Raw genomic sequence first — 27,086 nt, 5'->3', positions numbered from 1 at the left:
CACTGACTTGATGGACATGAATCTCAGTGAACTCCGGGAGTTGGTGATGGACAGGGAGGCCTGGCGTGCTGCAATTCATGGGGTCGCAAAGAATCAGACAGGACTGAGCAACTGATCTGATCTGATCTGATTTTAATTATTTCCTCTCTGATCTTGCTAATTTCCTTCTTTCTCTGGCTTTGGACTTTTTGCTTCTTTTTTTCTAATTCTTTAAGTGGTAAGTTAGGTTGTTTATTTGAGATTTTTCTTGTCTCTTGAGAAAGGCCTGTATTGCTATGATCTTACCTCTTAGAACTGCTTTTGCTGTATCCCATATATTTTATAAGTTTGTGTTTTCATTTTTGTCTTTGAGGTATTTTTATTTCTTCTTTGATTTTATCATTGACCCATTGTTTTTTTAGTAGCATGTTATTTAGTTTCCATGTGTTCATTCTTTCCCCATTTCCCCCCCTGTGGTTGGTTTCCAGTTTCAAACCATTGTGGTCAGAAAATATGCTTGAAATGATTTCTATCCTCTTAAATTTATTGATACTTGCTTTATGACTTAGTATGTGATGATCTATCCTAGAGAATGTTTGATATGCACTTGAAAAGAATGTGCCCTATGTTTTGGGTTTTGGTTATAGTGTCCTGTACATAACAATTAAGTCCAGCTAGTCCATTGCATCATTTAGGACCTTTGTTGTCTCATCGATATTCTGTTCTGATGATCTATCCATTGATATCAGTGGCTTGTTAAAGTCTCCTACTATTATTGATTTAGTATCCGTTTCTCCATTTATGTCTGTTAGTGTTGTTTTATGTATTTAGGTGCTCATATGTTGTGTGTGCATATGTTAACCAGTGTAATATCCTCTCATATTGATCCCTTTATCCTTATATACATGATCCTTTCTTTGTGGCCTTTGCTTTAAAGATGATTTTGTCTCATATGGGTAATGCTATCCTTACTTTCTTATCATTTCCATTTGCATGAAATACCTTTTCCATCCTTTAACTATCAGTCTGTGTGTGTGTTTTGCCATAAAATGAGTCTCGAGTAAGCAGAATATTGTAGGTTCTTGATCTATTTTTTTTTTTTTTTGTATTCAGTCAGTCACTCTGTCTTTTGATCAGAGTGTTTAGATAACTGACACTTAAAAGTAATTATTGATAGGTATGTACTTCTTACCATTTTAATCCTTATTTTCCATTGTTTTTTAGTTCTTTGTTAATTTCCTCATTTTGTCTTTTCCTTTTGTGGTTTGATGATTTTCTTCTGTAATATGCTTGAGTTCTTTTCTTTTTGGTTTTTGTGAAACTTTTGTATGTTTTTTATTTGTGGCTACCATGGACTTCAAGTATGTTGACCCATAACTATCTACTTGCTTTAAACTGATAGTTGTTCAAGTTCAAACACATTCTAAAAGATCTACCTTTTTATTCCCCTCCCCACATTTTGTAATTTTGATGTCCTATTTCACATCTTCAAGTTTATGTTTTTACTGTTTATTATAGTTATAATCACTTTTAAAATTTTTTGATTATTTTTTGAACTGTGTACTGAATTGTTTAAGTGATCTTCAATTCTTTTATCTATTTACCTTTCCTATTGTGATTTTCTCTTTCATACAGATTCTTGCATCTTTTTCATTTAGAGAAGATCCTTCAGTATTTCTTTTAGGGTAGGTTTCAGTTCAGTTGAGTTCAGTTCAGTCGCTCAGTCGTGTCCGACTCTTTGCGACCCCATGAATCGCAGCACGCCAGGCCTCCCTGTCCATCACCAACTCCCGGAGTTCACCCAGACTCACGTCCATCGAGTCAGTGATGCCATCCAGCCATCTCATCCTCTGTCATCCCCTTCTCCTCCTGCCCCCAATCCCTCCCAGCATCAGAGTCTTTTCCAATGAGTCAACTCTTCCCATGAGGTGGCCAAAGTACTGGAGTTTCAGCTTTAGCATCATTCCCTCCAAAGAAATCCCAGGGCTGATCTCCTTCAGAATGGACTGGTTGGATCTCCTTGCAGTCCAAGGGACTCTCAAGAGTCTTCTCCAACATCACAGTTCAAAAGCATCAATTCTTTGGTGCTCAGCCTTCTTCACAGTCCAACTCTCACATCCATACATGACCACAGGAAAAACCATAGCCTAGACTAGACGGACCTTTGTTGGCAAATTAATGTCTCTGCTTTTGAATATGCTATCTAGGTTGGACATAACTTTCCTTCCAAGGAGTAAGTGTCTTTTAATTTCATGGCTACAGTCACCATCTGCAGTGATTTTGGAGCCCAGAAAAATAAAGTCTGACACTGTTTCCACTGTTTCCCCATCTATTTCCCATGACGTGATGGTACCGGATGCCATGATCTTAGTTTTCTGAATGCTGAGCTTTAAGCCAACTTTTTCACTCTCCACTTTCACTTTCATCAAGAGGCTTTTTAGTATTGCTAAATTATTTTTTTCTTGTCTGAGAAATTCTTTCTCTTGCCCATTCTAAACGATAATCTTGCTGGATTATCTATTGTGGTCTTGAAGACTGTTTTTATTTGGGAGCATCCCTATGCAGGCTGCTTGCTTCCAGTGTCTTCGGTGTCAGGGTTGGTTTTGATAAGGACACCAGCCACATCTTTTCTCAGGGTGGCTGGCCACCATCACCTTGATAGGGGCTGTGGTTGGTGTTGGAGGGTCTAAAGCCTGTAAAGTGTGTGAGGCAGGACTTCTTCTCTGCTCCATGGCTGCTGCCATACTGAAAAGGGTGTAGTCTACTCCCCAGTTGTTGAAGTAGAAGCCCTGAGGGTTGGACTCAATAAGGTTCCATTCTCCTTGAGGGCATGCTCTGGCCCCAAAGAGAGGAATATTAAAGACATGAGGCTCGTGTGCTCACAGAGAACTGATGTGTTAGGTGTAGGTGTCTGAAGCTCTGCTCAGACACAGCTCAAGTCTGAGTCTCTTCACCTGTTGTGTTGTCCCAGATCTAGTGGAAGTCTGTGGCATGGAGTGGGTAGGGTCAGAGTACTCACTAGGCTGGGGCTGGGGCTAGGTTGGGGCACTGTGGCTGTAGGAATTTACATTGTTGTCTTGCTACAAGAGATCTGGGCTGCCTCTGTGGCAGTCTTCTTCCAGGATCTGTCTGCCCCAGGTCCAGTGCCAAACTGTGGCATGGCATGGGCAGGCTGTTTGTTTAGCTGGGAACAGGGACCTAGTGTGCTTGTTCCTAGCACTGCTTGAGTAAGCACTGACAATGGCTACTGCTTTCCTGCCTGGGCCACATCCCAGGGCCCTTGGGGGTGGTTTCTGTGTAGCTAGACCAAATATTTTCCCAGGGCCAAGTCTGCCCAGATCTTGCACCTAACTGTGGTATGGAGTGAATAGGGCCTGGGGTTTTGCCCTACTCAGATTGGGGAGTGTGGCAAGGCAGCTGCCAGTGTAAAACTCTCTCTGCCCTGTTTGTTAGCAAGCCAGCACCTGTGCACTCTTTGTGGGTAGAGTATAGGATTCTCCACCCTTCCATCTGTCCCAGTGGTTCTCCCAACAACCAAGGGGGCTTGCCTTCTTTGTATAGGACACCAGGACTGGGGTGCACTGCTTCCAGGGTGAGGGTCCACCTGTGTGGACCTTCTTTTGATTTCTCTCAGAGTTGGAGGTCCCAACCTTATGCCTTTTTCCTGTCCTATCTGGTTACATGGAAATCTTTCTTGCAGCTTTGGTTGTATAGGAGTTCTTCTGCCAGTTTCTGGCTAGTTCTCTAACAGACTTGTTTCATGTGAAGATGTATTTTTGATGTGTGTGTGGGAGAAGGTGAGCTCCATGTCTTCCTACTCCACCATCTTGATCTGATTCTAATGCTTTCTTAACATGATAAATTGTATGTATCTTAATTCTAAAATCAGCATCTTACTTAAGGCAGAAACACCAAAGACACTTCCACTAAGTTCAGGAACAGGCAAAGACGATCCTTTCCCTCATTACTGTTAACATTGGCTAACACCAAAGGCATAAACCTTTGCAATAAGACAAGAGAAATCAATTAAAGTTATAAAAATTGAGAAAAAAAAGTAGAACTAATTTTATTTTTAGATGATATGATAGTATTCCTGAAAATCCCTAGATAATAAATAAAACTAATTCATTTAGTAAAAGAATTAAATAAGATAACAGGATACACAATTAGGCAGATATAAGAAATCAATGTAGAGATGGTAAGAATGAAATTGGAACATTAGCCTTTTTAGTCTCCAGCAAGATGGCATATACTTGGCATGTTTGCTGCCGCTCTTTAATAAATCTGCAGTTGTTTTCAGAAATCTCAAAACAGTCTTCCCTGTAACAATTACAAAGTGAAGGACATTAAACTTATTGAAGAAGAATGAAATTATTTGCTGTCTTAAAAAACATATATAGGCATAAATGAGTAGCTTGAGCAAATCATTTCTGAATTTTAGTTGTGATAGTTAAATCAGAGTTTTAAATTAAATGTCAGAGCATCTAGTGGTATTGAAGTAGCACATATAAATGAAATTAATACCAAGCAAGTCCAGTACATTATTGAGGTAGTCATAGTTTTACCTTTGGGTGCCAAACATAATTCTTTAAAAAAACAAGCAAAAATCATGTTATCATGTAAAGCAATTATCTTTCAATTAAAAAATAAAAAAATTAAAAAAAAATTTCCAGTTGCTTTAGCAGCCATGTGCAAGTCCTTGTATTAAATCATTTGTACTATTCTTTGCTGAAGTATCAAAATGCTTAAAACCATAGCCTGCCCAAGATTGACAGTAGGGCACTCACACTATTGGGATAATTTAGCCAGTCAAGTTTTAAAGAAGACATAAAAGATGTTAACCAACAAAACTGGTTAAATTTATGTTTTCTTTTGAAGCCTTTTATAATCTAAATGAAGAACAGAAAATTGCTCTTAAGGCAGTGTGTGTGCATGTATGTGTTTTCTTTTTTCTTTTGTTTTTTTTTTTGGCATTTCTTTCTCTCTAATATATATACATGCATATTATATATACATGTATATATATATGCTGTTATTTGAAGGAATGACTAGTTTGTGCTCAAGAACTGTCACTGAACTGAATGAGTTTTTCAGTGGTCACTCCTTTCCAACCATTTTCCCCCAACCATCTTAAAACTGTTTTTTAATAATGAAATATTTGAGGGAATTCTCTGGTGGTCCAATGGTTAGGACTCTTCACTTACACTGCCAAGGGCGCAGGTTTGATCCCTGGTTGGGGAAATAAGATCCTTCAAACTGCAGGGCGTGGCCAAAAGTTAAAAAAAAAAAAGTAAAAAGGAATGAAATGCTCGATAGATTTAATTTGGAAATTGCTATTTTAATTTTATAAGAACAATTAACTAAATTTGAAATTTTATATCTACTTTCATCTAAAATGAAATGAAAATGAATTATAGAAGTATTATTGCTTTAAATGATAGTTATTATTAACATACTTTAAAGAAGTATATACATTGTTTTCTGAAAAAGAATTGAAGGAAATAAGACCAAAACCTGTTAGAAATATGAGCAAAAGACCAAAAACACAATTTACAGAAATATTAAAATGCCCTTAAACATATGAAAATATGTTCAACTTTACTCATAATAACAGAAAATGCAAAGTAAATCTACTCTGAGATACCATTTCTCACTCATCAAACTGGTTAAAAACTAAAAATCATGAAACATTTCCATCGGTGAGGCTCTGGGGAAACAGATAGTCTTATACATTGCTGATGGGAATGCAAATTGGCACAACCCTATGGAGGAGAATTTAGTGATATCTATGGAAACTGCGTATGTATTTATCTCCTGATTCATCTGTCCCACTTATAGAAGATATGTGTCTAACAATATGAAAACATGGACAAGTTTATTCATGCTGCAATGCTTGACACTGCAAAATATTGGAAGCAACCTAAATGCATAGGACAGCGACTGACACACACAAATACTAGGCAACTGTAAGCAAGAATCTAGATGAACAGATACAGAATAATTTCCAGAATGTATTGTTAAATAAAAAAAAAAAACATGTAAAAGGGTGTCTACAGTAATACTACCTTTTGTGTAAGAAAGAATGAAAATAAGAAAATATGAATGTTTCTGTTTATTTGTGCAAAGAAGCATAGAATGGTGAGAGCAGAAATGAATGAGACTGGTGACCCACACTGGGTGGGAGGAATGGGGTGGAAAGAATGTGGGGATGGAATTAAGGTACAGAGAATGGGAAAGGGGAGAGATGCTTTGCCGACTACACCTGTTGTTACAGTTCTGAGTTTTGGAATCATGCTAATGTTTTACATACTAAAAACAAAAACAAATAAAAAAAAACAAAAAGAGAGGTGAAGCCTACAATGGAATACAAAGAAATAAATGAAACCAAATGTGTTTAAAATGAAAAACAAAACCACACAGAAGAAGGAAAAAAAGAGCTAATTCAGATAGCTTTTGAACACAGAATTTTGTGTACACATTCTTCAGTCAAATAAAAACAGAAATATGGAGTTCTGTTTAATACTAAGACCTGGTTTGTTTTTTGCAATGGTATGGGCTAGAGATTTTGATACTTCTTTTTCTGTGTATTCCAGGATTGAATACGTATACCAAGTTTCTTACTGTTGAAGAAGGAAGTTACAATTGTGAAAAGAGGAAAGGTTAGAATGAACCCTGTGCTATTGAATTAAAGTTGGAAGTGTTGAAATAAATTTAGTTTGGACATATGTGTGTATGTGTGTATGTGTATATGTATATACACATTTCCTAGCTTGGTCCACTAAGAAGGTATAAAAACAGTAACACTTTTGTAACAATGAGCTCTTCTAGTGCCTAGATCTTGGTTTTTAAATCCACACTAAAACAAAACAAAACAAAACAAAAAAATGCTTGATGGTTGAACTTGGGAAAATACACATGAACTTGGACAATCTTGTTGTGGCAGGAATTAAGAAAGTAGTTAAAGAATGTTGGTGTATGTCAAAAGGACACAGGATGTAGGTTAAAGTGGCTCCATCTGGCCAAAAATGGGACAATTCAAGCATCAGAATAAGTGAGAGTATGGATTAGAATGCATTGAGTAAAATAAGAATCCAAGAGTTGACACTGTTATACATAAATAAATAAACAAAGAAGAAGAAAAAATGATTTCTTACAGTAGAATGGCAATTAATAAATGTAGAAGGATGAGGTAGTTAGGAATTAATACCTGGCAACCATAATAATAATAATCGATTCAGGAAAGAATCCTCAAAGAACACTAAAACTAACAAGGGAAATTAGCATAGTCTCAAATATTCTCCCCACAAAGTACTGGTGGATAGTGAAAGGAAAAATAGTAACTTTAGCCTTCAAGTATTTTGGAATTTTCCAGCTATCCTTCTGTATTGATTTCTAATTTAAATCCATTGTTGTCTGAGAGCAGGTATTGTATGATTTCTAGTCTCTTGCATTTGTTAAGGTATGTTTTATGGTCCAGAGTGTGGTCTGTCTTGTTCCATGTGAACTAAAGAAAAATGTGTTTTGTGTTATTGTTGAATGAAATAGCCTATAGATGTCAATTATATGCAGTTGATATATGGTTTTTAAATCATGGGTAGAGTTTACCCATGTCCTTACTCATAGATCTGCTGAATCTGTCCATTTCTAATAGAGAAGTATTGAAGTCTCCAATGAGAAAAGTAGATTCATTTATTTCAAGCGTTGTAGTTCTATCAGTTTTGACTCATGTATTTTGATGCTCTGTTGTTGGGTGTATACACATGAAGGATTGTTATGACTTCATGGAGAATTGACCCTTTGATCATTATGTAATGCCTTTCTTTATGCCTGAGAATTTTCTTGCTCCAAAGTCTGCTATGTTGTAAATTAATGCAGCTACTTCAGCTTTTGTTTTGTTTTGTTTTAACTTTTTTTTTTTTGTTTGGTTGTGCCACGAGGCCTGGGGGAACTTAGTTCCCTGACCAGGGATCGAACCTGAGTTCTCTGCATTTGGAGAATGCAGTCTTAACCACTGGAGCACCAGAGGAATCCCTACTCCAACTTTCTTTTGATTAGTGTTAGCATGGTATATCTTCCTCTATACCTTTAACCTAGATGTAGAGTAGCTTTCTTAATCCCATCCAGTGGGGAGCATCAAGTGGGAGAACAGAACACAACTTCTAATCTCTTTCAAGTGTCTTCATACTCCTCTCTTGCAAAAATGAAAGTATTATATACCAAGAAAAATTAAACTGAGTCTCTTGTAGAAACACATATTTGCATTCTTTTATCTGTGTTGACAATCTCTGTCTCTTAATTGGTGTATTTAGACCACTGAAATTTAAAGTGATTATTGATATAGTTAGATTAATTTCTACCATACTTGTGACTATTTTCTATTTGTTATCCTTGTTCCTAGTTCCTATTTTTGACTTCCACTCTTTCTCTGCCTTTTCTGGTTTTTTTAGTGTTTAATATGATTTCATTTTCTCTCCTTTCTTAATATATCAATAAAAATATTTTTAGCATACCAAGAAAATTATATTTTTTATTTTTTTATCTTTATAGTGAAGAGGGTTGTGGTGAAAATTACTATCATCAGTTAAAAAAAAAGGACAACAGATGTCATATGTCTTCTGATATGATGCACTGACCTAGAGAAGGAAATGGCAACCCACTCCGGTATTCTTGCCTGGAAAATTCCATGAACAGAGGAACTGTAGGGGCTACAGTCCGTGGGATTGTAAAGAGTCAAACACGACTGAGCAACTAACACACATGATGCACTGAGACGGGCACATCACTTACCTGATTTTCCTGCCCCAAAGTGCATAACCTTAATTAGTTAATTCCTGAACATGTACTCAGTTGCAAAGTGTCTGTAACCTCACTCTGCAACCTCATAGACTGTAGCCCCTGGGCTCCTCTGTCCATGGGATTTTCCGGGCAAGAATACTGGAGTGGATTGCCAATTTTCTCCTCCAGGGGATCTTCCTCACCTAGGGATCGAACCTGTGTTTCCTGAATTGGGAGGTATTCTTTACCACTTGAACCACCTAAGAAGCCCTAATTAGTCATAAGGACAACACAACAATCATACTCAAACCACTAAGATCTGGGTGTTGTTTGTTACTGCAGAACAGGGAGAAAATGTAGAGGATCAGCAGCTCAGCCTGGTGGTCATTGGTTTGGTGATGTCATTGATGGGCCATTTGGGTAATATAGACAAAAGAACTATTCATAGGTATAGAAAGCACTCTAAAAAGACTGGCAAATCCATATTCACATACATACAGTCTCCGATGGCACCAGCAAAAATAAGGAAAAGAAAGTCATGATGGACATTGACATTTTACAAAGTAGAAAACCAAATTATCACATTGTGGACACTCCAGGCCATGAGGATTTCACCCCAAATATAATTAGAAGGGCTTTCCGGGCTGAGGTAGCTGAGATGTGGATACAGGCAGGAAAGGACTTTGAATATGGATCATGACCTCCCAATTCAGCTCTTAAAGAAACATAGCTCCAACTGCTCCAAAAAATCTTTTCAAGCTTACCCACCGCAAAGAGCTCAGATCCTCCTCTTCAGTAGTGAAACTCCATCCCCAATGGGTTTCCTGTGCTGTTACAGCGCTAAGCTGTAAGTGTAGCTGGGATTATTTAAAAATTAATGAGCGTCTTCTAAAAACAAAATACTGATGATGCCTCAAAGGAAAAAAGAAATCTGTTTTGTTAACTAACAGCCAGATACATTGATACAGATATAGACTCTACACTTTTTAAAATTTTTAATTAGGATAAAGCATAACATAAAGTTTACCGTCTCATGATTTTTAAGTGTACAGTTCAGTAGTGTTAAGTATATTCATATTGTTATGCAACCAATCTCAAAACTTGCTAAACTGAAACTCTATACTCATAAAGCAACTCCCTATTTCCTCTTCCCACCCAGCCCCTGAATAGAACCACCATTCTATTTTTTGTTTCTGTGGTTTTGACTACTCTGTGAAGTGAAGTGAAAGTCGTTCAGTTGTGTCCAATTCTTCGCGATCCCATGGACTATATAGTCCATGGAATTCTCCAGGCCAGAATACTGGAGTGGGTAGCGTTTCCCTTCTTCAGGGGATCTTCCCAACCCAGGGATCGAATCCAGGTGTCCCTCATTGCAGGTGGATTCTTTAACATTAAGCTGAGCCACAAGGGAAGCCCAAGAATACTGGAGTGGATCGCCTATCCCTTCTCCGGTGGATCTTCCTGACCCAGGAATTGAACCAGGGTCTCTGCATAGCAAGTGGATTCTTTACCAACTGAGCTATGAAGGAAGCCCAAAATTTAATTTAGTTTTAAAATTTAGTTTAATTTTCCCCCTTTATTGAGATATAATGGACATAGAGCACCGAATCAGTTAAAGGTATACAGCATAGTAACTTCACATTCATGTGCTGTGAAATGATTACCACAGTAAGTTTAGTTAACTTTCACTGCCTCAGATAGTTAAAACAAATTTTTTTTTCCCTTGAGAAGTTCTAGTCTCTTAGCAACCTTCAAATACACCACACAGCAGCGTTAGCTACAGTCACCATGCTGGCCCCTACACGCCCAGTACTCATTTATCTTACGACTAGGATTTGTACCTTTTGACCACCTTCATTGAATTCCCCCACCCTTTTCCTTCCTTTTTAAAGCTGAACAATAGTTCAGCTATACACCACATTTTCTTTATCCCTTCACAGACTCAAAGCTTTTGAGATATACAAAGTCTTTGCAAGGCTGAAGAGATACAGGCTGTTTCAGTGGCTATGTGACAGCTGCTGGGTGTGGTTTCTGGATAAAAGAATGAGGGGTCAGGATCTCTGCCAACTCACCTAAACAGCCAGAAGGTTTCATCTCTGCTTTCAAAAATTCTGTTTACTTAAACTGAAGAAACAATGTGCAATTGAGATTTATTTTTAATGAGAGAGGGGGGAAAGTTATGGTACTTGCTAGAAATTATGAATAATTATTCTTTTAGAAAAATTTAAAGTGCTAACCAATAAAGAAAAGGTAAAATTACCCTTTATGCTCAAAGACTGGATTTTCCTGTGAAATTTTAGTTAAGTGGAATTAAGTTGCTGAGATTTATAGAAATTCTGCCAAGTATGTATTAAAAGGTATTGAATCAAGGTGAAATAAGCTCTATATCCATCCAAACTGCAAACAGTTCCAGTTTTCTCTTTTGATTTGCAATTTTACATACTTTTAAAGGGAACAGCTAAAGTGAATTTAATTGTCAAAGTACTAGAGGGTTGACCTATACCCTTTTGTTCAGGTAACTGTGGGAGAAGATTGGCTGGAGGTTTCAGAAAACAGATTTTGGTGTTGAATGTAAGAGAGTCCTTCCTCTAACATGAACATTAAAAAAAAAAATTAATTTGAAATCTGTGGAAGCTGTTTCAACAGTAACCAAGACAGAATTTCAGATATGTAAATCCAACTAATAAATACCTTTAGTTTGAACATTTAAAATATCGATAAGTTTATTCACCACATTCACAAGTTATAAGAAAAATCATATGACAGTTTCAATAGACATAGAAAAAGCACTTGATAACATTTAATATCAATTCATGAACACTCCTAACAAACTAAGAATAGAATGACATTTCCTTAGCCTGATAAAAGCTGTTTACAAAAACCCTGTAGCAAGCAACAAAGCTTTCCTTTTGAGATGGGAACAAGACATGAATGCCTGCAATCATTGCTTCTATTCAGCACTGTCCTCGAGGTCATAGTCTGTGATGTATGAAAAGGGAAAAATGAAAAGATAAAGGACTGGAATGGAAGAAACAAAATTGGCATTATTTGAAGACCCTATGATTTTAGGTATTTAAAAACCTTAAATAATGTAAAGATTAAATAAATAAAACAGCACAGTTGCTAGATATAAAACCAGCATTAACAAAATCAATTTTATTTCTATATTCCTGTAAGAAAACAAAAATTGAAATAAAAAACTCACAATGGTATTAAAAAAAAAAAAGAAGTCCTTGGAATATGTCTACCAAAATATGTACAAGACCTCTTCAGGGAAAATGGTAAAACTCTAATGATAGACATTACAGAAGATCAAAATAGTTTATGTGCTGCTGAAGTGAGCACTACAGAAGATCTAGAGAGATAGAAAGACATGTTTATGGATTGGAAGAATGTATTTAGTCTCTTCAAATAGATTTATAGATTCAATGCAATCCCAAAGAAAATGCCAACATGACAAGTATATCGTAAAATATTTGTGGGAATGTCATTGGATAGGAATTACCAATGACGGGAACAACGAAGAAGAGGGAAGAGTGATCCGTGGACTAAACAAAACCCGTGCACAACAGCATCCCTGTGTGTCTAGCACCTTAGTCCCTCTGCCATTTTGCCCAAGAGAAAGACTGAAGGGGATGCTAGAGGAAACAAAGCCAAGGTGAAGGACAAACCACAGAGAAGATCTACAAGGTTATTGCTAAACCTGCTCCTCCAAAGTCAGAGCCCAAGCCTAAAAAGGCACTTGCAAAGAAGAGAGAGAAGGCACCCAAAGGGAAAAGGAGTGATGCTAGCAAGGATGGGAATAACCCTGCAAAAAATGGAGCTACCAAAACAGACAAGGCTCAGAAAGCGGAAGGTGCTGGAGATACCAAGTGACGTTTCATGATTCCATCCTATTCCTGTTTCCATTCCCATTCTACCTCCACTCTCATCCCCATCTCTGTACTCCTCTCCTCAGCTCCATTCCCCATCCCTACAGATCCTTCTTTCCATCTTTATTCTCATTCCTATCCATATCAAATCCTCAGATTCTATCCCATCCCCATCTCTATCTGGTCTCCATTCCATCAGCATCTCCATCTTCATTTTTGTCTTCAGTTTCATTCATCTTTATCATCAGTTCCTGCTTCTTCCAGGGTACATTTCTACCCTTTTCCACTACCCATCCTTGATGATGGTGAATCTGTCTTTATTGCCATCTCCATCTTATCTCCAATGCACCCCATCCTTATTCTTTTTTAAAAAATAATTTATAAATTTATTTACTTAGTTTTGATTGTGCTGGGTCTTCGTTGCTGCTCACGGGCTTTCTCTAGTTGTGGCGAGCAGGGGCCACTCCTCATTGCAGTACATTGCGGTGGCGTCTCCTGTTGTGGAGCCCAGGCTCTAGGTGCACAGGCTCAGTAGTCATGGCACATAGGTTTAGTTCCACAGTATGAGTAGTATTCCCCAATCAGGGATCAAATCTGTGTCCCCTGCATTGGCAGGCAGATTCTTATCCACTGTATCACCAGGCAAGTCCATTGCCCCTATTCTTATACATTTCCTTTCCATCATCTCTTCTTCCAAGATGCAAATTGAGGAAGAGTCATGAAGAAGTCTAAAAGTCCAATGGAATGAATGTTGGGGGACTATGAGAGTTGATGATCCCTCCATATAAAATTTCCTCCTCAGTTTCCAGGTGAGAAACTTCAAAAGAAATCACTCAAGTTAGATTTCAGATAGAACTCCACTCTTCATGGTGTGTTTAGGGTAGGGTAGGGACCAGGACAGGAAGTTGGAGGGAGTAGAGGAGAGGCAAGGCATCCTCAAAGAGATGTGAAGACACAAAGAGACATGTCAGAGAACAAAAGAGGCAAAAGAGAAAGATGTGTATGGAGTAAGAGATCTCAAGTGCAATTTAATCTGAACCTCTTTGGCATTCCCTTCCCCTCTCTCCCACAGGTCACGCTGTGATACAAGGAATTCAAAGTAGAAAAAGTGAAAGTGTTAGTTGCTCAGTCATGTCTGACTTTTCGACCCCTTGGACTGCAGCCCACCAGGCTCCTCTGTCCATGGGATTCTCCAGACAAGAATACTAAAGTGGGTTGCCATTTCTTTCTTCAGGGGATCTTCCCAACCCAGGAATCGAACCTGGGTCTCCTGCATTGCAGGCAGATTCTTTACCTACTGAGCTATGAGGGAAGCCTAGAACATTACTTTTGCTAACAATGCTTCTCCGTTTTTCCTTTTCATTCTTTGTTTCGGTTTCTGGTCAAGTCTGTCTGTGATTTGTCTAACTTGTCTTTTGAGCTGGGCCCCTTTCCATAGGGCCCTCTATGCCAGGCTGAATTGCATTCCTGATAATCTGTTAATACTAGAAGTTAATCAGGAAATTCCCTGGCTATTCAGTGGTTAGGACTCTGTTCTATCACTACCGAGGGCCCAGGTTCAATCCCTGGTGGGGGAACCAAGATCCTACAAGCCGTAGAGCAGCAAAATAAAAACAAAAAACCAACAACAACAAAAAAAGAATTTAATTGTGCTGGGAAGATGAGTTTCTCCCAAGGTTAGCAGCAAAGGTCAGGAATCTAGTTTTATGATTGCTGTTTGGTAATCTCTGCCAGGGGATGATGAAGTCTCTCTGTTGGGTGAGATATGATAGAGATTGTTTGGTTTGTTAGTGCTTTTTGTTTGTCTGATTGTTTATTTGTGAGATAAGTCACTTTAAAATATTTTGTGCCTAATGGAAAGGAGAAGAGCCCTTTGAGATCTGGACTGAGTTTTGTGATTCCATGTCTATTCGAATGACTAGTTGTACTACTATTCTGCTAAAGTTGTAAAACTGAAGCTGCAAATTGTAAAATGAAAGACTGCCTGTAGGCCTATAAATGAGAAAAGACTTTTTGTTTTTAGAGGTTTTTTTCTTTTTATTATTATTTTTTTTACTTCTTTGAGAAAAGCCTGAAATCTCATTATTCCAGCTTGGAATATTTTCCTACCTCCTAAGGGTGTTAACAAATTAGATTATAAAAACTTTCAAATTAAAGGAGATTTGTTCTGATTGGTTTATAGGGACTAACAAGAGCTTACATAAATCCAATATTGCCCAAATTCCCAGAACACAAAGAAACTGAGCTTCTAATACTTTAAAAGAGTTAAAGAAAACAACAACAAAAAAACCACTTCCTCATAGAAATGACTGACTCAGAGGCAATTTTATACAAAATCCAAGTTCATGTAATCGAGTAAGCTTTAATCCTTGGACAAGTCAGCCTGATCTGAAAATTTTGTCTAAAATACAAACATGTCGTTTTCCAGATTTTCCAAATACAAACACATATTTTAGTTTACTTGACATTTTCAGTTTGCTTTTATTTTCTCATGCGCAAACATTCTAATACACAATATAGTCCTCTAACACTATTGCTCCTGGTATAGTTTCAATCACCTTTATTATAACTTTTACCGAAGTGACTATGTTCTGCTTCAGAGAGCGAGAACATTGAGAACTGTCTATCATGAACAAATATTTTATCAAAACTTACAGGTTCCTGGACCCAATTGTGTGTGTGTGTGTGTGTGTGTAGATTTCCCCACAATAACAAGTAATGCTGGGTGTCCCATAATTCAGCTCAATTCTGACACTATGTACTCAGAGACAGCATGGTACTCATAGATGAAAGGTTCAGACCTACAACCTCCCCCACCCTGCCCTTCTCTAAAGGTTGTTATCTGTGCTTCTGACTAACTGGCTACATTTTGGAGGTTCTTACAATCCACTCTTTCCTTGAGTTTGATTAATTTGCTAGAGAGGCTCACAGAATTGAGAGAGACATTTTACTCACTAGATGACTGGTTTATTACAAAAGGCTATAACTCAGGGACAGCCAGATGGAACAGACGCATAAGGTAACGCATGGGGTAAGGGCTTGGAGCTGCCATTTCCTCTCTAGGTGCTCTGCTTTCCCAGAAACTCCGTGGGGCCTAGAAGCTCTTTGAACCCAAAATCCTGTTGGGTTTTTATGGACACGGCCACCATTCCCAGGCGGCACTAGTGGTAAAGAACCCGCTTGCCAAAGCAGGAGACATAAGAGACTCGGGTTCGATCTCTGGGTCAGGAAAATCCCTTGGAGGAGGAAATGGCAACCCACTCTCGTATTCTGGCCTGGAGAATCCCATGGACAGAGGAGCCTGGTGAGCTACAGTCCACGTGGTCACAAAGGATCGGACATGACTGAAGCAACTTAGCATGCATGATTGATTACGTCATTGGTCATTGCCAATCAATTCAACCTCCAGCTCCTCACTCTCTCCCAGAAATCAGATTGGGATTGAAAGTTCCCAACCCTCCAACCACACAGTTGGTTCCTCTGGTGACCAGCTCCCATCTTTAGGTGATTAAAAAAGACAGTCCAAAAGTCACTTCATTGACATAACAAAAAACATATTTATTACTCTCAGTCACTTAGAAATTCCAAGGGAGCATCACCAACTCAATGGACATGAATTTGAGCAAACTGGGAGACAGTGGAGGACAGAGGAGCTTGGCGTGCTGCATTCCACAGGGTCACAAAGAGTCAGATACAACTTAGTGACTAAATAACAACAAACATTACAGAACCTAATTACTGTTGCTATCAAAAAATTTGTCAGAATTATACTTCGGTTTAATTAAACACATTAAATTTTATGTTTGTCTTAATCTTTCTCTTTTTAAAGCAGCTTTGTTGATACCATACAACTAACACATTTAATGTGTATGATTTAATGGTTTATGGTTTTGGTATATTGCAATATTAATTTTTTAATTGCAGTAAAAAGAATACAATAATGCTAATATGAACAGATATATGCACTCCTGTGTTCATTGCAACATTTTTTACAAAAACCAAGACCTGAAAACAATCTGAGTGTCCATCAACAGATGAATGGATAAAAAGATGCAGTAACAGCAACAACAAAAAAGATGCAGTAACTATACACAGTAGAATATTACTCAGTCATAAAAAGATGAAATTTTGCCATTTGTGACAACACGGATAGACCTTAAGGTATTATTCTAAATGAAATAAGCCAGACAGAGAATGACAAATACCATTAGACTGCACTCATTTGTGAAATATAAAAAGCAAACATGCTCCAAATGAATGAATAGACCAAACCAAGCAAAAACAAACATGCTGATACAGAGAACAGAAGAGTGATTTCAACAGGGAGCAGGGGTAGGGACAGGAGGGAGGGAGAAATGGGTAAAGGGGATCAACTCTATGGTGACTGATGAAAACTAAATTTTTGGTGGTGAGTATAATGTAATGTATATAGAAGTAGAAGTATAATATTGTACACATGAAGCTTGTATGTTATAAACCAGTTACCTCAATAAAAAATAATATTTTAAAAATGTCCTTGATTGATCTGAAAAAAATTATATAATATATATATAACATAAAAATTGCCATTTTAGCCATTTTTAAATGTACAATTCAGTGGCATTAATTGCATTCACCATGTTGTTTGATTATCAGCATTAATTATTTCCAAAATTTTTCATGACCCCAAACAGAATCTTTGTAATCACTAAACAGTAACTCCCCCATCCAACCCATGCTCCAGCTCAGGTAACCTCTAGTCTACTTTCTGTCTGTTTGAATTTGCCCATTCTAGATATTTCATGTAAGTTGCATCATGCAATACTTGACCTTTTGTGCCCTGGTTCTTCTGTTTATAATGTTTTCAAGGTTTATTCATGTTGTAGCACGTGTCAGGATTTCATTTTTTATGGCTGAATAATATTCCACTGTTTGATAGACCTCATTGGTTATCCATTTATCTGTTGATGGACACTCGGGTTGTTCCATCTTTGGGGTATAGTGAATATTGCTGCTGTGAACATTGGTGTACAAATCCTGTTTTTCTCCATCTTAAGCATTGTATGAAAGTGATATCAGCATGAGTTCAAAAATGAGTGTCGGTCCTTCTTTATACCAGTACAAAATTGGAAAAATCTATTGTGCAGTCACACCCATTCCTGGAACATCATCTTCAAGAATATATCTCATTCAATCCTACAAACCGGATTAAGGAGCAAGGGTTTCAATTCACATGTGGAATCAAATCCCACAAAGCCCTCCAAGGAACCTGAAATGGCTTCTTATATGTTCTACTGTTTACAGCATTGCAGCCCTTCAGATAGGAAGGAAGGCCCTTCCTATGGTTTGGTAAGCCAAACCTCAGCTGATTTGGGGAATCTTAAGGAGAAAGGACTCACTGTCTTTATAGTACTATAGGTAAAACATGGTGGAAATAATTTGGGGTGTGTGTTTCCTAGCCATAAGATTGAAGGGCAAATAATGAAAGTCTTTAAAAGTTTAATCCTAAATTCCTTATGAAATCTCTGGACAAAGGTTACATCTGGCTTTAGTACCTGCTCATCACCATGTCGTTCGAGCTCTGCTGACCAGGCTATGAGAAGACTTACTGCTTGATATACATGAATCAGGCCAAACAACGTGAGGCCAGGCTTACTTTGTGATCAAGAATAATCTTTAGTAGAATACTTATGATCATAACAGGGGACTATTAAGAAAAATTGTATAAAACTGGTAATAAGGCAAAAGGATCGCTACATGTTCCTTCTTTTGAAGTTTTAAAAAAACATATGTTGAAATAACTCAATTTTCAGAACAGTTTCAATGATAATACAGAGTGTTCCCATATATACCTGTCACTCAGAATCTCACATCTTATGTAACCATGTGCTTTACTTTTTTTAGTTTTTGAAAGTTAATACTTTATTCATTAAAAATATAATGTCAAAAAGCCCAGTTCTTCCTTAAACTTTTATTTCATATGCTGACTATTTGATTCTTCAAAGAAATAATTTCTATTAGTTTATATTTATATGTTCAACATATGTTCAGCATGTTTATATTCAGTTGTGTTCAACTCTTTGGGACCCCATGGACTACAGCACACCACGTCCCTGTCCTTCACCATCTCCTGGAGCTTGTCAAACTCATGCCCATTGAGTCAGTGATGCCATTCAACCATCTCATCCTCTGCCACCCTCTTCTCCATTTGCCTTCAATCTTTCCCACCATCAGGGTCTTTTCTAATGAGTCAGCTCTTTGCATCAGGTAGCCAAAGTATTGGAGCTTCAGCTTCAGCATTAGTCCTTACAGTGAATATTCAGGACTGATTTCCTTTAGGATTGACTGGTTTGATCTCCTTGCAGTCCAAAGGACTCTCAAGAGTCTTCTCCAATACCACAATTCAAAAGCATCAGTTCTTCAGAGTTCAGCTTCTTTGTGGTCCAACTCTCACATCCATGCATAACTACTGGAAAAACCTTGACAAAGATGGACCTTTGTTGGCAAAGTGATGTCTCTGCTTTTTAATACACTGTCTAGGTTTGTCATAGTTTTTCCTCCAAGGAGCAAGCATCTTTTAATTTCATGGCTGCAATCACCATCTGCAGTGATTTTGGAGCCCAAGAAAATAAAGTCTGTCACTGTTTCCATTGTTTTCCCATCTATTTGCCATGAAGTGATGGGACCACATGCCATGATCTTCATTTTTTGAATGTTGAGCTTCAAGTCAGCTTTTTCACTCTCTTCTTTCACCTTCACCAAGAGGCTCTTTAGTTCTTCTTGGCTTTCTGCAATAAGGGTGGTGTCATCTGCATATCTGAGGCTATTGATATTTCTCCCTGCAATCCTGTGCTTTATCCAGCCCAGCATTTTACATGATGCACTCTATATATAAGTTAAATAAACAGGGTGACAATATACAGCCTTGATGTACTCCTTTCCCAATTTGGAACCAGTCTGTTGTTCCATGTCTGGTTCTGACTGTTGCTTCTTGACCAGCATATGGTTTCAAAGGAGGCAGGTAAGGTGGTCTGGTATTCCCATCTCTTGAATTTTCCACAATTTGTGGTGATCTACACAGTCAAAAGCTTTGGCATAGTCAATGAAGCAGAAGTAGATGTTTTTCTGGAATTATCTTGCTTTTTCGATGATCCAACAGATGCTGGCAATTTGATCTCTGGTTCCTCTGCCTTTTCTAAATCCAGTTTGAATATCTGGAAGTTCTTGGTTCATGTACTGCTGAAGCCTAGCTTGGAGAATTTTGAGCATTACTTTGCTTGCGTGTGAGATGAGTGCAATGTGCAGTAGTTTGAACGTTCTTTGGCATTGCCCTTCTTGGGATTGACATAAAAACTGCCCTTTTCCAGTCCTGTGGCCACTGCTGAGTTTTCTAAATTTGCTGGCATATTGAGTCCAGCACTTTAACAGCATCATCTTTTAGGATTTGAAATAACTCAGCTGGAATTCCATCACCTCCATTAGCTTTGTTCGTAGTGATGCTTCCTAAGGCCCACTTGACTTCACATTCCAAGATGTCTGGCTCGAGGTGAGTGATCACACCACCGTGGTTATCTGGGTCATGAAGATCTTTTTTGTACAGTTCTTCTGTGTATTCTTGCCACCTCTTCTTAATATCTTCTGATTCTGCTAGGTCCATACTGTTTCTGTCCTTTATTGTGCCCATGTTTGCATGAAATGTTCCCTTGGTATCTCTAATTTTCTTCAAGAGATCTCTAGTCTTTCCCATTCTATTGTTTTCCTCTATTTCTTCGCATTGATCACTGAGGAAGGCTTTCTTATCTCTCCTTGCTATTCTTTGGAACTCTGCATTCAGATGGGTATAGCTTTCCTTTTCTCCTTTGTCTTTCACTTCTCTTCTTTTCTGGAGAAGGCGATGGCACCCCACTCCAGTACTGTTGCCTGGAAAATCCCATGGATGGAGGAGCCTGGTGGGCTGCAGTCCATAGGGTCGCACAGAATCGGACATGACTGAGCGACTTCACTTCACACTTCTCTTCTTTTCTCAGCTATTTGTAAGACCTCCTCAGACAGTCATTTTGCCTTTTTGCATTTCTTTTGCCTGGGGATGGTTTTGATCACCACTTCCTGTACAATGTCATGAACCTCTGTCCATAGTTCTTCAGGCTCTCCGTCTATAGGATCTAATCCCTTGAATCTATTTGTCATTGCCACTGTATAATCATAAGGGATTTGATTTAGGTCATAGCTGAATGGTCTAGTGGTTTTCCCTACTTTCTTCAACTGAAGTCTGAATTTTGCAATAAGGAGCTGATGATCTGAACCTCAGTCAGCTCCTGGTCTTATTTTTGGTGACTGTATGGAGCTTCTCCTTCTTCAGCTGCAAAGAATATAATCAATCTGATTTCGGTATTGATCATCTGGTGATGTCCATGTGCAGAGTTGTCTCTTCTGTTGTTGGAAGAGAGTATTTGCTATGACCAGTGCATTCTCTTGGAAAAACTCTCTTAGCCATTGCCCTGCTTCATTTTATACCCCAAGGCCAAATCTGCCTGTTACTCCAGCTATCTCTTGACTTTCTACTTTTGTATTCCAGTCCCCTATGATGAAAAGGACATCTCTTTTTGGTGTTAGTTCTGCATCTTGTAGGTCTTCATAGAACCATTCGGCTTCTTCAGCATTAGTGACTAGGGCATAGACTTGGATTACTGTGATATTGAATGGTTTGCCTTGGAAATGAACTGAGACCATTTTGTCATTTTTGAGATTGCACCCAAGTACTGCATTTCAGACTCTTATTGACTATGAGGGCTACTCCATTTCTTCTAAGGGAGGCTCACCCACAGTAGTAGATAAATGGTCATCTGAATTAACTTTGTCCATTCCAGTCCATTTTAGTTTGCTGATTCCTAAAATGTTGATGTTCACTCTTGCCATCTCCTGTTTGATCACTTCCAATTTACCTTCATTCGTGGACCTAACATTCCAGGTTCCAATGAAATACTGTTCTTTACAGCACCGGACTTTACTCTCACCACCAGACACATCCACAACTGAGCGTTGTTTCCACTTCGGTTCAGCCTCTTCTTTCCTTCTGGAGCTATTTCTCCGTTCTTCTCCAGTAGTGTATTGGGCACCTACTGACCTGGGAGTTCATCTTTCAGCGTCCTATCTTTTTGCCTGTTCATACTGTTCATGGGGTTCTCAAGGCAAGAATGCTGCAGTGGTTTGCCACTCCCTTCTCCAGCAGATCAGGTTTTGTCAGAACTCTCCACTGTGATCCATCTGTATTGGGTGATCCGACACAGCACGGCTCACAGTTTCACTGAGTTGGACACGGTTGTGATCCATGTGGTCAGTTTGGTTAGTCTTCTGTGATTGTGCTTTTCAATCTGTCTGCCCTTTGATGGATCAGGATAAGCGGCTTGTGGAAGCTTTCTGATGAGAGGGACTGGCTGTGGGTAAAACTGGGTCTTGCTCAGATGGGCAAGGCCATGCTCACTAAATCTTTAATCCAATTTTCTGCTGATGGGTGGGGCTGTGTTCTCTCCCTGTAGTTTGGCCTGAGGCCAAAAATTTAATACAAATTTTCATACAGATTCATACTATTCTAATATTTCATATTATTCTATTTTTATATCCAGAAAGTGTTGTTAATCATTTAAAGGTAGCTTTTACAGTTCTTTCACATTTCCTTAAATTTTAGTTGCATGTATAAAATAGCACTTTCAGTTTTCTTTCCTTGATTGGTTTTTTCCTAAGGGTTTATCAATGTTATTAATCATTGCAAAACATCGATTTGACCTTGTTGCTTTTCTTTATTTTATGCTTGTTTTCTGTTTCATTATTTCTGCCTTTATTATTATTTATGCCTTTATCATTATTTTCTTTTTTCATTTACCCCAAATTAAGATGTAATTGACATATAACATTGCTTAAGTTTTAGGTGTGCACTGGTGGGCTGCCGTCTATGGGGTCGCACAGAGTCGGACACGACTGAAGCAACTTAGCAGCAGCAGCAGCAGGCCAATGATTTGGTGCATATTGTGGAATATTACGAAATGATTACCACAATAAGATATGTTAACATCTCCATCACTTCACATATTTGCCTCTGTGTGTGTTTGTATACAATGAAAACAATAAGATTTAATCTCTTAGCAACTTTCAAGTATTAATGCAGTACTGTTCAGTATATTTACCACACTGTACATTCAATCCCCAGAACTTTTTCATCTTATAACTGAAACTTCATACCTTTTGACCAACTTCTCTCCATGTCTCCCCACACTAGCTCTTGGAAACCTGCTAAGTTGTGTCGGACTCTGCGACCTCATGGACTGTAGCCCTCCAGGTTCCTCTGTCCTCCACTATCTCCCAGATCAGATCAGTCACTCAGTCGTGTCCGACTCTTTGCCACCCCATGAATCGCAGCATGCCAGGCCTCCCTGTCCATCACCAACTCCTGGAGGTCACTCAGACTCATGTCCATTGAGTCAGTGATGCCATCCAGCCATCTCATCCTCTGTCGTCCCCTTCTCCTCCTGCCCCCAATCCCTCCCAGCATCAGAGTCTTTTCGCATGAGGTGGCCAAAGTACTGGAGTGTCAGCTTTAGCATCATTCCTTCCAAAGAAATCCCAGGGCTGATCTCCTTCAGAATGGACTGGTTGGATCTCCTTGCAGTCCAAGGGACTCTCAAGAGTCTTCTCCAACACCACAGTTCAAAAGCATCAATTCTTCGGTGCTCAGCCTTCTTCACAGTCCAACTCTCACATCCATACATGACCACTGGAAAAACCATAGCCTTGACTAGACGAAACTTTGTTGGCAAAGTAATGTCTCTGCTTTTGAATATGCAATCTAGGTTGGTCATAACTTCCCTTCCAAGGAGTAAGTGTCTTTTAATTTCATGGCTGCGGTCACCATCTGCAGTGATTTTGGAGCCCCAAAAAATAAAGTCTGACACTGTTTCCACTGTTTCCCCATCTATTTCCCATGAAGTGATGGGACCAGATGCCATGATCTTAGTTTTCTGAATGTTGAGCTTTAAGCCAACTTCTTCACTCTCCACTTTCCCTTTCATCAAGAGGCTTTTTAGTTCCTCTTCACTTTCTGCCATCAGAGTGGTGTCATCTGCATATCTGAGGTTATTGATATTTCTCCCGGCAATCTTGATTCCAGCTTGTGTTTCTTCCAGTCCAGCGTTTCTTATGATGTACTCTGCATATAAGTTAAATAAACAGGGTGACAATATACAGCCTTGATGTACTCCTTTTTCTATTTGGAACCAGTCTGTTGTTCCATGTCCAGTTCTAACTGTTGCTTCCTGACCTGCATATAGGTTTCTTAAGAGGCAGATCAGGTGGTCTGGTATTCCCAACTCTTTCAGAATTTTCCACAGTTTATTGTGATCCACACAGTCAAAGGCTTTGGCATAGTCAATAAAGCAGAAATAGATGTTTTTCTGGAACTCTCTTGCTTTCTCCATGATCCAGTGGATGTTGGCAATTTGATCTCTGGTTCCTCTGCCTTTTCTAAAACCAGCTTGAACATCAGGAAGTTCACGGTTCACATATTGCTGAAGCCTGGCTTGGAGAATTTTGAGCATTACTTTACTAGCGTGTGATATGAGTACAATTGTGCGGTAGTTTGAGCATTCTTTAGCATTGGCTATCTCCCAGAGTTTACTCAAATTCTTGCCCATTGAGATGGTGATGCTATCTAGCCATCTTATCCTCTGCTGCCTCCTCCTTTTGCCTTCAACTACCATTCTATTTGTTTCTATGAATTCAGCTTTTTTAGATTTCACACATAAGTGAGATCTTATAGTATTTGTCTTTCTCTGTCTGATTTATTTCATTAGTAGAAATACTCTAAGGTCCTTCCATGTTGTTGCAAGTGGCAGGATTGCCTTAGTTTTTATGGTTTCCATAAAGTGGCTTCCATGTCTTGGTTATTGTGAATAATGTTGCCATGAACATGGGAATGCAGGTATCTCTTTAAGAAACTGACTTCATTGCCTTCAGATATATACCCAGGAAAGGACCTTTTGGTAATATGGTAGCTCTATTTTTCTTTTTTTTTAGGAACTTCCATACTGTTTTCCGTAGTAGGCTGTACCAATTTACAGTCTCTCCAACAATGCACAAGGATTCCTTTGTCTCCACATTCTCATCAACACCTGTTATCTTTTGTCTTGATGGTGGTAGCCATTCTGACAGGTGTGAAGTGATGTCTCATTGGGGTTTTGATTTTCATTTCCCTGATGATTAGTGATGTAAAGCATCTTTTCATATACCTGTTGCCCTTTTGTATGTATTCTTTGGAAAAATGTCTATTTGAGTCCTCCACTCATTTTTTTCAATTGGGTTATTTGGTTTTTTGCTGTTGAGTTGTATGCATTCTTTATGTTTGGATATTAATCCTTTATCTATCATAGATGATTTACAAGTATTTTCTCCTGTTTCATAGGTTGCCTTTTCATTTTGTAGAAGCTTTTCAGTTTAAAAAAAGTCTCAACTGCTTATTTTTGATTTTGTTGTCATATTTAAAAAAATGTTATGTAGACCAATGGCAAGGAGTTTTCCCCTATGTATTCTTCTAGGTGTTTGACAATTTCAGGTCTTACTTTAAGTCTTTTTTTCTTTTTCAATAAAGTTTTTTATTTTATTTATTTTCGGCTGCACTGGATCTTCGTTGCTGTGTGTGCTTTTCTCTAGTTCTGGTAAGAGGGGGCTCCTCTCTAGCTGACCGTGTGGGGTTCTCATTGCAGTGGCTTCTCTTTTTATAGAGCACGGACTCGAGAGTGCAGGCCTGGTAGTGGAGCACTGGCTTAGCTGCCCTGAGGCATGTGGGATCTTCCCAGACCAGCGATCGAACCTGTGTCTCCTGCACTGACAAGCAGATTCTTAACCACTGGACCACCAGGGAATTCCTTACATTTAAGTCTTGAATTCACTTTAAGTTAATTTTTGTGAGTGGTGTAAGAGAGGGGTCCAGTTTCACTCCTTTACATGTAGATACTCAGTTCTCTTAACATGCTATTAAAGAGACTCCCCCCTGCCTATTGTGTGTTCTTGTTGCCCTTGTCAAAGATCAACTGACCTATACATGTAGGTTTATTTCTGGGCTCTTGATTCAGTTCTATTTGTCTATGTGTCTATTTTTATGCTACTGCCATACTATCCTGATAATATAGCTTTGTAATATAGTTTGAAATTGGAAAGTATTTTGCCTCCAACTTTGTTCTTCTTTCTCAGGATTGCTTGTTTATTTGGGGCTCTTTTGTGGTTTCATATGAATTTTAGGATTGGTTTTTTTATTTCTGGGAAAAATGTCATTGGAATTTTAGTAGGGATTGCATTGACTTTATAGATGGCTTTAGCTAGTATGAACATTTTAACAATATTAATTTTTCTAATCTATGAACACGAGATATTGTTCTCTTTGTGTCTTCAATTTATTCCACCAATGTCTTATAGTTTTCATTATCCAAGTCTTTTGTCCCCCCTTAATTAAATGTATTATTTTATTGTTTTTGGTGCTATTGTAAATGGGGTTGTTTTCTTAATTTCTCTTTCTGAAAATTTGCTGTTAGTGTATGGAAACTCAACTGATTTTCGTATGTCAAGTTTGTATTCTGCAGCATTACTGAATTATTTTATCCTAACAGATTTTTGGTGGCATTGCTTTTGATTTCTTCCTTGACTCACTGATTGTTCAGAAGTGTGTTGTTTAATGTCCATATATTTGTGAAATCTTCAGTCTTCCTCCTGTTATGGACTCCTAGTTTCAGACTATTATGGTTGGAAAAGATACTTGGTATGATCTCAGTCTATTTAACTTTGCTAAGACCTGTTTGTGACTTGATATATGATCTATTCTGGAGGAGGTTCAGTGTGTGCTTGAGAAGAATGTGTATTCTGTTTTGTTGCATAGAATGTAATACATCAGTTCTTTTTGTTCAAAAGTGTGGTTCAAGTCCAATGTTTCCCTGTTGATTTTCAGTCTGGTAATTTATCCATTGTTAAAAATGGGGAACTGCCTCCTACTATTATTGTATTGTTGCATATTATTACCTTTATTAAATTAAATATCTGTTAATTTGCCCAATATATTTAGGTGCTCTTATTGGGTGCATTTATTTACAATCGTTTTACCCTCTTGCTCCATTGATCCTTTTATCATTATATAGCAACCTCTTTGTCTCATAACATTTTTTACTTAGTCTATTTTTCTGATATAGTTTAGCTCACCTGCTCTCCTTCTGGTTTCATTTGCATGGGATGTATTTTTTCATCTTTTTACTTTCAGCCTATGTGTGTCTGTAAAGCTGAAGTGAGTCTCTTTTAGGCAGCTTATAGTTGGGTCTTATTTTTTATCCATCCAGCCACTCTGTCTTTTGCTTGGAGAATTGAACACACTTACATTCAAGGTAATTATTGATAGATAAAAACTTACTATTGACATCTTGTTAATTGTTTTCTGGATGTTTTACAGTT

At 38.2% G+C, this 27,086-nt stretch overlaps 1 pseudogene; it reads left to right on the top strand.

Annotated features, from left to right (window-relative positions):
- The first annotated feature begins 12,207 nt into the window (after nucleotides 1-12,207).
- Nucleotides 12,208-12,921, top strand: LOC102389521 (annotated as a pseudogene).
- Nucleotides 12,922-27,086: the final 14,165 nt, after the last annotated feature.

The sequence above is a fragment of the Bubalus bubalis genome, chromosome 6 (assembly GCF_019923935.1).
Source record: "Bubalus bubalis isolate 160015118507 breed Murrah chromosome 6, NDDB_SH_1, whole genome shotgun sequence".
Classification (NCBI taxonomy): Eukaryota; Metazoa; Chordata; class Mammalia; order Artiodactyla; family Bovidae; genus Bubalus; species Bubalus bubalis.
Note: the sequence above shows the minus strand (reverse complement) of the source record. Positions and strands in the feature narration are given on the sequence as shown.